The 10,795-nt window shown below is 38.5% G+C and overlaps 1 long non-coding RNA gene across 3 annotated transcripts; it reads left to right on the top strand.

The window, feature by feature from the left end:
- Positions 1 to 3,918: 3,918 nt before the first annotated feature.
- On the top strand, positions 3,919 to 4,765 carry LOC136203315 (uncharacterized). Of its 3 annotated transcripts, none has more exons than XR_010674786.1 (4): positions 3,919 to 4,013; positions 4,176 to 4,410; positions 4,495 to 4,579; positions 4,710 to 4,765. It is a non-coding gene; the product is annotated as an uncharacterized lncRNA (long non-coding RNA). The 3 variants fall into 3 exon arrangements; XR_010674787.1 differs by having other exon boundaries at positions 3,951 to 4,013; positions 4,180 to 4,410; XR_010674788.1 differs by having other exon boundaries at positions 3,999 to 4,013; positions 4,194 to 4,410.
- The last annotated feature ends 6,030 nt before the right edge of the window (positions 4,766 to 10,795 follow it).

Here is a 10,795-nt window from a genome sequence, read left to right on the forward strand (position 1 = left end):
GTTAGAACCGAGTAGTCCTAAGTCCATTCAAAACCTTGAGAGTGTTAAGAATGAGGTGGAGCTTGAAAAAAATAGTGAAAACACCCGTAAAACCGAGCAAGAAGTCAGTGATGGTAATGATACTGAGTCCAGTCAAAGCTATACACTTGTTAGAGACCGTGAAAGAAGAGTCCCTAGGGCCCCGGTTAGATATGGTTTTGAGGACCTTGTAGCTTATGCATTTAGTGTTGCTAAGGAAGTACAAGAGTCTGAACCTGTAACCTATAGGGAAGCTGTGAATTCGGTTGACAAGGAACAGTGGCTTAACGCTATGAAGGATGAGATAAAATCCCTTGATAAAAATGAAACTTGGATTTTGGTAGATAAACCTCCTGATAAGAAGTTGGTCGGTTCAAGGTGGGTGTTTAAAAGAAAGGAAGGGATACCTGGTGTAGAGAAACCTAGGTTTAAAGCTAGGTTGGTGGCCAAAGGGTTTACTCAGCAGGAAGGTATAGACTTTAATGAAATCTATTCACCGGTTGTTAAACATAGGTCTATCAGGATTATTCTCTCTCTTGTAGCTCGTTTTGATCTAGAATTAGAACAGTTAGATGTCAAAACAACTTTTCTTCATGGAAACCTGGATGAGGTCATATATATGCAACAACCAGAGGGTTTTGAAATAGGAGATAAAGACCAGCGGGTATGTTTGCTTAAGAAGTCTCTATATGGTCTGAAACAGTCCCCTAGACAGTGGTACATGAAGTTCGATGAGTTTATGATAAGTCAGGACTTTCATAGGTCTAGTTATGACTGGTGTGTGTATAGTAGAGACCTTAGTGATGGCTCTAAGATTTATCTCTTGTTATATGTTGATGACATGCTTATAGCTTGTCAAAACAAAGCAGCCATAAATCAGTTAAAGGCACAACTAAACACACGGTTTGAGATGAAGGATCTCGGGTCAGCACGGAAAATTTTAGGGATGCAAATTTCTCGAGACAGAGGAAGAAAGAAGCTATTCCTAAGTCAGTCAGTTTATCTGAGCAAGGTGTTAGAACGTTTTGGTATGACGAATTCAAAGGCCGTTCTCACTCCACTTGCAAGTCACTTCAAGCTGAGCAGTAAGCAAAGTCCTCAAACTGATGAGGAAAAGGAAGACATGGAGAGGGTGCCATATTCGAGTGTTGTAGGCTGTCTAATGTATGCGATGGTCTGTACACGTCCAGATTTGGCTCATGCTGTGAGTCTCATCAGCAGGTTCATGGAAAATCCAGGAAGAGCTCATTGGTCAGCGGTGAAGTGGGTGCTGAGGTATGTCAAAGGCTCACTGAGTAAAGGTTTGAGTTATGGTGGAGCTGAAGCCCTAGTGGATGATGTAGCAGGTTTTGTTGATTCTGATTATGCTGGTAGCATTGACACCAGAAAATCCCAAACCGGGTACGTATTCACTGTGTTTGGAACTGCAATAAGTTGGAGGGCAAGTCTACAGTCAGTTGTGACTTTGTCAACAACCGAAGCTGAGTTTATTGCTGTTATAGAGGTAGTAAAAGAAGCTATGTGGCTGAGAGGAGTCTTAACGGAACTTGGAGTGACACAGATTGATGGTTTGAAGATTTACTGTGATAGCCAAGGAGCTATACATCTGTCAAAACATCAAGTTTTTCACGAGCAATCCAAACATATAGATGTGAGAATGCATTTCGTCAGGGATGTGATTAGCACTGGTACTGTTCAGGTGGTGAAAGTGGGAACTGAGGATAACCCAGCCGACATGCTGACCAAATCTGTTTCAAGTAATAAATTTGAACATTGCTTGAAACTGGTTAGGATGGTCAGTGGTCCTTGAGTGTATTTTCTTCACTAGTTGATGGAGTGAATAGAAAGACAGGGTGGAGATTGTAAGTCGTTGTTTTCTATCACTTGCTGATAATGATGCTGAGTCAACAAGTCAGCGTAATTGTAAGTCAACCCGTCAGCAAGAGTAAAATCAAGAAGTCGGAATGCTGAGTTATCAAGTCAGCATGGCTGTGGTCAGCATGGTACTGAGGTGATAATACAGGTCAACATGGTCTTGCTGTGTTACCACTGGTCAGTAGGTCTTGCTGAATTTGTACTTTTTTGAGTAAGGATATTTTGGGTATTTTCACAACTTTGTAAAGGCTATAAAAGGTCTGGGTTGGGAAGTAGTTTCACACGAGAGATTCTTAGACTAAGTCATAAGTGTACACTGTGATGATCTGAATTGGGGATTGGGAAAACACGAGAGTTTCTGGAAAAGGAGAAACTGTTTCAATCTTGTTGTAATCTCCATTGATTAGTGAAGTTGCTGGATGTAGGCAGTTAAGCCGAACCAGGGTAAATTCTGTGTGTATTCTTTTTGATTGTTGTTTCAAGATCCAATCTGTGATCTTTGTGTACTTTGTTTCTCTGTGTGGTTGATTGATCGTTCGAAGCGTAGTTCAACATTATTTATTTGGACAACTTTGTACAGACACAGTTGTTTCACTATTACCATGTAATTTTTGTTTTTTTCATAATCTTGTAGAATTGAATGGCCTGGAATATCTAATTACTAGATTTATTGCAGGAAATGCGAGGGTTGTAAATCAGAAAGAGCTTGAATTCTTCCGTGAAGAGCTCCAAGACCGGATGAAAAATCCCTATAATGTCATATTGAAGGAGAGAAAGCTGCCACTGTCCCTTTTAAATGACCATCAGAAGGTATTATTTATCCTCTTTATTTCTTATTTCATTTTTAGATGTGGAGCTCTCATATGGTGATATTTGAAACTAAGATAATTTGATGTTTTTTAGTAGTTATAGGGAACCTACAGAGACAATATAAATAGTCATACAATTACTAGGATTTATGTTCTGAAATGCCTTACTTTTATGTTTAATCTGTGAAGCAAGCCAGAGTGCATCTTCTTGATATAGAGCCTTTTGGGGATGCATTTGGACCAAAGAGAAAGAGGAAGCGCCCAAAGCTTTTAGCTGCAGGCATATGGAGCTATAACTGTTCTATCTTGATAAAAAAGTTTGAAATCAAAATGCCATTTACATTCAGTTTTTTTGGCTCTTCTCTCACTCTCTCTCTTTTAAAGAATCCATTAGGTTGTTTGGAAGAATAATTCTGCAACTTTTTTCTCTTCAATATGTTACATGTTTTAGATGCCAGAGATCCCCAAGGCACTAGATGCTACCATTTAGAGAAGCATTTGAGAGAGCATTGCAAACATAAACACATGATTCTTCTGTTAAACAAGGTCAGACATTTTTATGTTTGACGTTTTGATTTTTCTTCATCTATTTGTTCTTTGAGTAACTTTTGCTGAATGTTATTATGCTCTCAATCAGTGTGATCTTGTTCCGGCTTGGGCTACAAAAGGGTGGTCGAGGATATTATCTAAGGAATGCCCAGCTCTCGCATTCCATGCGAGCATTAACAAGTCTTTTGGCAAGGTACATAGTATACATCAATCTTGAAATTACATGTACCAAAGTACTATTGCTTGGCTTCACTTATTTCTCTCTATGTTTTGTTTGACATGTAGAGTTACAATTATGTCTTGTATATAGTGACGGATCCAAAATTCATTGACACTGGATGTTTGTGATAGTTTCTCATGATGTATGAGTGCTAAATTGATTTTTTATTTTTTTATTTTTTTACATTAAAAGTTTAAAAGTCCGTATAATTTTTATAGAATTTTTTATTGTTTTTCAGCAAACCATGGATACTCAAACCTCCTTTATGGATCTCTGGCAGCTCCAATTGATATTCAGAAGGGCTCAATCTTCCCCTTTCTCTATCTTTGTTCAACCCAAATCATGGTCTGCACTATCCTTACATCAATCTCAGTTTGCTATTGCTCATTTAGATTTTTCTTCTTAACTACGGAATTCTAGTATCAAATGAGATTAATAAGTATATATCTGTTTTAGGGAAGTGGATTATGCTGGTCGATACTTAAAAGATGGCCTTGGCAATGGCGAACTGCTTCCTTAACCTCACTCACTTGTGGATTCAGGTTTCTTTCTTTCTTTGTTCACTTTTTTGAGTATAAAGTCCAATTCATATCTTGAATTGAGTTTCTTATTTTTGTAAAATTCTCTCATTTTAGGGTAATTATGCAACACCTTGTTGCTGATTTTCATATTGATTGTACAAGAAAGTTAATTTTTTTCGTCAGGCAGTTCTGTTTTGACAGGATTCGCAAAGGCAGTGGCTATATCTGTTTCGGGAATCAAAATTAAAGAACTAAGTATGGATCAGAAGGCTGAATTGCTGATTTTGGATCAACGGTATCAATCCATGAATTTGATATGCTTTGTATAGCATAATTACTGAGTTGCAACTTATTGGTTCTGATATTCGACGAATGTCATCATGCCAAAGGTAGAGCCCCTTGCGCATTCATTTTGCAAGTGAGTCGTCTTTCTCTTCCTCTTATGATACTGATTTTTCGAGTAACTATCCACTTCATTTCGCAAATTTCACTATATTTCTAGGAGTTCTATCACCTCTACTTCAAATCTGGAGGTTCCGATCTTCCTAGGATATTTGGGATGACAGCTTCTCTTGTAAATACAAAGGGTATTCATTCAATTGGTCTAAGCTAAGTTGTCTTGTTCAACTGGCAATATGTCCACGTATTCCATTTTACTTTATCGATTATTATATATATATCGACCTCTCATTTATACTTTGGTTCTTTGTCATCAAGGTCCGTAATCAGACCTCATGCTTGGGAAACTTATCTGCAGCTTAAATGGACACAGTTGATCCACTTAACCTCATGCTTTTAAGTTATTATTTGTTTGGTAAGTTCCATTCTCTAGACTGGCAAATTTCACTGTATCTTTCTCAATTTCATCTATACAATTAATAGCTTAATGATCTTTAGGAGTTTAGAGCTCATTTTTACGGGTATCTATGCAGTGCACGTCTGCCACAACACAAATTAGAAAGGGCGAAACAAGGAAGACAAGGTGACTTGATGCTTATCAAATATTAACAAAAGTTTGGTTTTCTAATTCTGAGTTTTTTGCTTCTTTTCTTGCATGATTAATTAGCTGTATTAAATAAGAGAAGAACGAGTCAATGAAGCATAGCTTTTCAATCCTCTGTTTCTGCATTCTTTTACTACTTTTCCCTGTTCCTTTGATTCCGGAACTACGAGACCTTCAAAAAGTGTTCACTGAACAATACGGGAACAGTCTCGAACCGTTTACTAATAAGCAGGTGCAATAGATTAGATTAGATTAGATTCTCTAGTCTAATATAGATTAGTAGTTTCAGGTTTCATTTGCAGCTGACTTGTTAAATGAAACATGCAGTTTGCTGAGAGTTTTGTGTCAGTTTCTGCTACAAAGGGATGAAACTTGAGCTCCTTGATGAAATAGCAGCAGAATTCAATGTGAATTGGAATTCTAAATTCTTGCAAAATGCTCACTTCACATGTAAGCCTCATTCTCTACATTCCTTGATGCTTTGTGTTGTGATACTTTAGTAGCGTTTCCGTGTTCATTTATGTGCAGCATAGACTTAGTGCTGATTTTTTAGCAAGATGAGAAGCATGGGCATTCATCTTTCAAGAACAAAAGACACACATGGAAGAATGGGATTGAAGAGGGGTATAATCTTTCTAGAAGCAGCAGTGAAGATGAGACGACATTGTCCCATAGCAAAGATTAAGCTAGTTCAACTTTAGTAGCTGTTCACTATCACAGTTTTGAGGCACATTCCAAAAAATATTATATGGAATTACTAAACAGGGATTTAGCGACAAAACATTTCGTCGGTATAATTTAATCTGGGAATTGAACTTTTAAATTTCCGACCAATTTTCTGTCGGTAAATTTTGTTTTTTTTGTTTAAATCGATTCTAGGGGCGGTTTAAACCGCCATTAGAAAAGCGTCACTATTAAAAACCTTACCCCGACGCTCGCATAAAACCGTCCCTAAATGTAGCAACGGTGGTATTCACAACACCTTTCCGACGCTTTATAAGACCGTCGCTAATAGTTATACCGACGGTTAAAACCGTCGCTACAGTAGAAAAAATCCGTCGGTAAAGGACTCTTTTTTTGTAGTGTACGTATAATACTAAATCGGTAATATAGTTATTTTAGATTGAATATACCGTTGGACTCGTTAAAGTATCATTAGCCTACTTGTGTTGCTTAAAATATTTTATTGATAGAATTTCAAATAATCGAAATATTCTTATTGGATTACTGTCGCTTACTGAGATAGTAATTTTAAACCGACGTAGTGACGCTACTAAAAGTTCATTGTTACCGAATTTCACTTTAAGAAATCTAATAGACAATTAATCTAAATTTATATTTTTATTAGTAAACCATTGATGATAAATTATAACCATAAATCTAAATTTGTTAAAATTTGACGAAACTATAGGAACCGAACTCACTCAAAATAATAATTATAATATTCTAAAATAATTTGGGTAAAAATATCGTTACCGAAACATCATCGTCGGTCACCGGCAATTTACCGGTATGATCTTTGATAGCTGACAGCTGATCCGAAATGTCGGCGGAATATCGACCAGGTTGATCGAAAAGAAAGGGCGACATTAAGGATGAAATAAGAATTTTTCCATAAAATGAAAAGAGTACATTTTGTTTTATTTTATTTCCTCCTAACATTCCTCTCCATAATTAATAAGATTGACCAAATTGAAATCAAACTCTTGAATAGATTTATTTATTGAACACAATTGCTATCTCTTCCCCTTTTTCATTCTTTTGTATACAACATTTTATATATGGAGATTAAATTGGTAATTTAATTGCAATTTTTTTATTCACTAATTAATTAGTTGACACATAAATAAGTTTTTGTTTACAAAGTTGACACATGACACATGTATTTTATGTATATTTTTTTTGTTTACAAAGATGACACATGTATGAGACATGTATCTTATGCATCTAATATATATATATATATATATATATATATATATATATATATATTAATTTTTTTATATATTGAATCCGTAAATTACATATACATATTTTTTTTATTTTCCATTTTATAAAATATATAATTTTAATATCTAATTAGTAATTTGATGGGTAGATTCACATTACAAGAATGTAATACTAATTTACTTTAAATTAATTAATTATTCTTAATTATTCTTCACCTTTTCTTTTCTTTTCTTTTTCTTTTAAATAAAGTAAATTTGAAATTTGTTTTCAACTATAACCAACTATATAACTTACTTACGTGTAAGTGTATTAGTAATTGAAAAATATTGGTTTTGATCCTTTTAATTTACAACGTTTTATAACATTTACCAAATATTTTTTTTTATTTACACATAAACCATTAAATTAAACACAATAATGACATAATCTAATTTTGGATATTTTAAATTTTTGGATATGGATGTTGCAATTCTTCCCACCTTAAAGAATTTCGTCCTCGAAATTCATATCGACTTTTAACTCACTATATCGAACTATATAACTTTCAAATTTTTTATCCTCAAATATTCACATCACAATTCACACTAGGTCCGAAGAATATAACGTAGAGCTCTGATACCAAAATGTCACACCCGACCCTAATCGGCATCGGGTAGGAAGGAAAAACAGGATACCAAACTTCTAACAATCTAAAAGCCAAACTTATTTTCTCATAGATAAAAATTTATTTGGACTACCTAAAGTTTTATTAATTATTTGGCTTGAACTCGATAATTATATCAAGCTTCCCACGTATCCCGAACGTCTTCAATCTTTAAATCGGGAATCAAACCGACGTAGTTCTACCTATTTTAGGTAGTTCTCTTAATTGAGACGTTGATGAAATTAATATACTTCACTTTATTGATATATACAGTTTTACTTTATTACTATTTGATGCGGACATCCTAACTGGGATCACTGATCACGCGCGCTCTGGCGGATCATCAGACATCAGACCCACGGAGGTTGTACCTAGGAGGGCGGATCCCCAGGACATACGAGCGGGGCGGATCTAGGAGTACATAAGGAGGCGTATCAACATCTACCCATGGGCGGATCTCTAGGTTTACTTCCTTCCGAAGGCATTCACTAACAACCCTGACACTCCGTACCTGTACCTTTGTACTGATTGTCGGGGCATATTACCTATTTTACCCTTTTATTGTTAACCGTATTGTAACCCTAGTAGGGGTAGTCCTTGTCCTTTCTCTTATCTTTAGGGGGATGTATTTAAACCCTCATTTTGTAAGGATGAGGCAACTTTTATCAATCAAAATCATTCTCTTTGAGAACCTAAGGTTTATACTTTGTTTATTGGGATTCACTCCTTCTAGTTTAGCTAGAGAAGAAACTCTTTGTTGGTTTATGATTAAAACCTTCAATTATCGCTTTGAATCTGTATCAGTTGGTATCAGAGACGATCGTTTCCTGACCCGAAACTTCTTTTGGCAATGGTTCAACCCCGACAACCGCAAGATTCCATGGAGACCAGTGACCGGATTTATGAGGAGCTGAGGGAGCACCTCGCGGAGCAGATCTAAGCCAGCCATGAGCGGCAGAGGCAAACCGACCAACGGTTCCTGGAGCTAGCCACCTCCCTAGAAAACTTCAAACTGGAGGTTCTGGCTATAATCCGACCCACCGCGGGAGGATCAACCCAGAGAAAGGAAGGAGTCCCTGAACAACAGCTTCCACAAATGGGTCCTAGGGATCCTGAGGTAAAAAGACCCAACTATGTCCTTCTGCATAATGCTGATACTGATAGTGATGACTTTGAGGGTATTGGGGATGATGATCCCGTTAGAACTACGAGGGATGTTGGGCCTGTTGACAACCGACGTGTGGATGTTGCTAGAGTATACCCAGGTCTAGGAAACTTTGATAGAGATGATGCCTTTAAGCTAAAAATAGACTTACCATCTTTTGGAGGCGAACTGGATATAGAGGGATTCTTAGACTGGTTATCGGAAGTTTAACGTTTCTTTAAGTATGTTGGGATTCCTGATGAGAGGAAAGTGAGGCTGGTGGCGTATCGTTTGAAGGGTGGCGTGTCAGTTTGGTGGGATCAGATGAGGGAAGAAAGAAGAAAATGGGGCAGAGATCCGATTAGATCTTGGCTACGAATGAAGGCGATGTTGAGGGAGCGGTTTTTACCGCCGGATTATGAGCAGTATATTTACAGCTCCTACAGGGGATGCTCTCAAGGGACCCGAAGTGTCCATGAATACACCTCAGAGTTCTTGAGGCTTTCGGCAAGGGCCAACTTATTAGAAACTGAAAGCCAAAAGACCTCTAGGTATCTAGAAGGGTTGAGATACAACATCCAGGATCGTATTGGCACACAGATGGTGGTTCGGGTACAAGATGCCAGGAATTTAGCCCTCAAAGCTGAATCCCAACTAACCGGGAGATCCAGGAGATCCGCCACTACTGAGTATACGCCTGGAGGAAGAGATAACATGAAGCCTTATGACAAAGGCAAGCAGGTGGCGAGTGCCAGTCGGGCCAAGGTCAATAGTGTAGGAAGGGGATCTATCGGAGATACTAGGCCGTACAAGGAAGCACCCATACCACCTAAGAGCAACAATCCGTACACGAGGCCAGCGCCTTTCAAATGTTTTCGGTGCAATGAGCCAGGCCATAGGTCCAACGAATGTCTTAGGAGGAAGAGCGCCAACATGGTGGAGAGGTATGAAGATGACTATGACGAAGGGGATGAAGTATTTTGTGAACCCTTAGGAGAAGATGATGATGAGGCGGATGAAGAGAGATACGCCATTCATGTGGTACGGCGTTTGTTAGTCTCCAGCCGGATAGAGGGAGATCAGAGGCACCGACTATTCAGAACCCGCTGTCTTGTGAAAGGTGGGCGATGCAATGTGATAATAGATAGTGGGAGCCAAGAGAACATTGTGAGCAGCAGCGCCGTTCGGAAATTCGGGTTGTTGGTGGAGGCGCATCCCGACCCCTATAGGGTGGGGTGGATCAAGAACGTGGGTGAACTTAGAGTGAACCAGAGATGCAGGGTACCTATTGTGATTGGTGATTATAGTGATGAAGTCTGTTGTGATGTGGTCGATATGGATGCCTACCACCTATTGTTGGGCCGACCCTGGCAGTTTGATAACGACGCCATCCACGCAGGAAGAGAGAACACTTACAGATTTGTGAAGAATGGGGTGAAGTTCATACTTACGCCAATGATGAGAGAACCAAAGGCCGACGAGAAGTCTACCTTGGTAGTCTGTCCTACACACAAATCATTTGTCAGCGAATGTGAAGAGAGTCAGATGGTGTATGTGGTAATGGTTAAGGCGAATCATGAATGCTCCCAAAGGGGCGAAAGGGAGATGCCGAATGAAGTGACCCGCCTACTTGCCGAATACCAAGATCTATTCCCTGAAGGGCTGCCGAGTTGGTTGCCACCTTTGAAGGACATCCAACATCATATCGATCTTGTGCCCGGGGCTAGTTTACCAAGCCTCTCTCATTATCGAATGAGTCCAAAGGAAAATGACATCATGAGGCAGAAAGTGGAAGAGCTCATTGAAATGGGATACGTTAGAGAAAGTATGAGTCCATGCGCCGTCCCAGCCCTACTTACGCCCAAGAAGGATGGATCTTGGCGGATGTGCGTGGACAGCAGGGCTATTAACAAGATCACTATCAAGTATAAGTTCCCTATTCCAAGGCTGGATGATATGCTAGACCAACTTGGCGGATCCGGAGTTTTCTCCAAGATTGATCTCAGGAGCGGTTATCATCAGATACGAATTCGATCTGGGGATGAGTGGAAGACCGCCTTCAA

The sequence above is a fragment of the Euphorbia lathyris genome, chromosome 8 (assembly GCF_963576675.1).
Source record: "Euphorbia lathyris chromosome 8, ddEupLath1.1, whole genome shotgun sequence".
Taxonomy (NCBI): domain Eukaryota; kingdom Viridiplantae; phylum Streptophyta; class Magnoliopsida; order Malpighiales; family Euphorbiaceae; genus Euphorbia; species Euphorbia lathyris.